We start from the raw sequence: 2,127 nt of genomic DNA, 5'->3' as shown, positions 1-2,127 counted from the left end.
TGCATCTGGGTCACGGAAGATTTTGTTTGTAATGATCCATGGACAAGAGGTGGTCATCTCTGGCAATGCCTGCATTTACTGCCCATCTCTTAAGTGAGAATCAAAACCATCGTGAGCTTCTGGTCAGAGTGCGGAAGGACAGCAGATTTCCCTCCCTGAAGAACATACTCAATCCTCGGACTTTAGACTTTGGAGATACAGCATGGAAAGAGCCCCTTGGTCCACAGGGAGAATGTACAAACTTCATACAGACAGCACCTGTAGTCAGGATCAAACCTGTGTCTAGGGTGCTGTGAGGCAGCAACTCTACCGCTGTGCTACCCTAGCAAGGAGGCTGTCTGTGTGAAATTTGTACATTTGCTCATCTCACTGATTTGCTCACAAATAAATGGTTCAATAATTCTTTATTATCACATGTACCAAGGTTCAGTTAAATTCTTTATTGCTTACAGATCAATAAGGATATTGCCATACTTAAATGCGATCCCAGATAAAGTATTGAATGCGTAGAAACAGCTTATTGAGTCCAGATGCAATAGGTTTTCCCGCCATTATCAAAGTTCCACGTGTAGTTGGCCATTAAGTGCCGTTGCAAACATTGCCTTGATCTGTTTCACCCCCGCGATCCGTCGTCCCTCTCCACACCCAACCACCTTCAGCCCTCCTGTCCTGGGGGCACATCCCGCAGCCGACCTCATGGGCACGGAAGGTAAGACCCCGGTTACTCATGCCAACCCTTTGTCCAGTGTCTGCCACCATCGGCCTCCAGCCTCCTCTCCGGTTCTCGGTCCTCATGCATGGGCAGGGGCCAGGCTGGGTGGCTTCACTCTCCAGGCAGGGGTTCCCGGTTTTGTGGCGGGCAGGCCAGGCCTACTGCCGGGGCATGTCCGCATCGGGAGCTTCTGTCGCACGAACCAGAGCTCTGGGATCTCCTGGGTATCAGCTTGCCCCTCCTCCTTGCTCCCACAACCCAGTGATGTGATGGCAGTGAGTTGGATTCTGTACATTACATGTTATTGAGCGCGAATGGCAAAAGGCTCAAAGTTAATCGTCCTGCTAGTTTCACTGTTTGTATCCTCTTCCGCAGCCAACAATGGACCATTGTGGGCTCCACCTTTCCTTGATCATCGGTGCCGGCTTAATTTGTTTTTGAATCTTTCTACGTCTAGTTTCCCTCTCCCCTGACTCTCAGACTGAGGAAGGGTCTCGACTTGAAACGTCACCTTTTCCTTTTTCTTCAGAGATGCTGCCTGATCCGCTGAGTCACTGCAGCATTTTGTGTCTGTCTTGGGCATGTGAGAAAGGTGGATAGATTACTCAGCTCTGAGCCAGCATAGACTCCGTGGGCCGAATGCCCACCTTGTGTGCCATTACAAGTAAATAACATATGGGTTTTTACAATTCACAAGTTTTATGGTTACCAATACAGTTTTTAGACCGAGTTAACTACTTGAATCTTAATTTCTCCATCTGCCGTGGTGGGATTAAAACCGATCAATGGTCCAGAACTCTGTCTGCTAGATGAGGAATTTAACCTCCATAGGCCCTACCGGGGTATGAAGCCCCATTTTTAGTATGATTTAGCTTGAAGACACAGCATGGATACAGGCCCTTCGGCCCACCGAGTCTGTGCCAGCCATCGATAACCTGTTCACACTAGATCTACATTGTCACACTTTTGCATCTAATCTCTACGCACTTGGGGCAATTTACAGAGGCCAATTCCAGAGAAACCAGAGCATCTGAAGGAAACCTATGCAGTCACAATGGAGAACGTGCAAACTCCACACAGAGATAGCACCTGAGGTCAGGATCGAACCCAGGTCTCTGGCGCTGTGGGGCAGCAGCTCCACCAGCTGCACCATTTTATGAATAATCCATGCACACAAGGGTTTGGGAGACAGTTCAGCTGGATGGGGATCCAAGTTCTAAGATTTATTCTGTTCATCATTCAAGTAGACTTGAAAGAGTGATGTTATAAGTGAAGCCAATTGAAAGCAAGATTAATTACAATATCACTTTCCAAGGATTTTTTGCAAGATATTATTTATTCCAATGCAATTGCATCCCAAGTGAAATCCGATCTACTACCCATCTGATCTTAACAAAATGCTAAGACCTCAGCAG

The sequence above is a fragment of the Amblyraja radiata genome, chromosome 25 (assembly GCF_010909765.2).
Source record: "Amblyraja radiata isolate CabotCenter1 chromosome 25, sAmbRad1.1.pri, whole genome shotgun sequence".
Lineage (NCBI taxonomy): Eukaryota > Metazoa > Chordata > Chondrichthyes > Rajiformes > Rajidae > Amblyraja > Amblyraja radiata.
The sequence above is the reverse complement of the archived record's forward strand: the minus strand, read 5'-3'. Positions refer to the sequence as shown.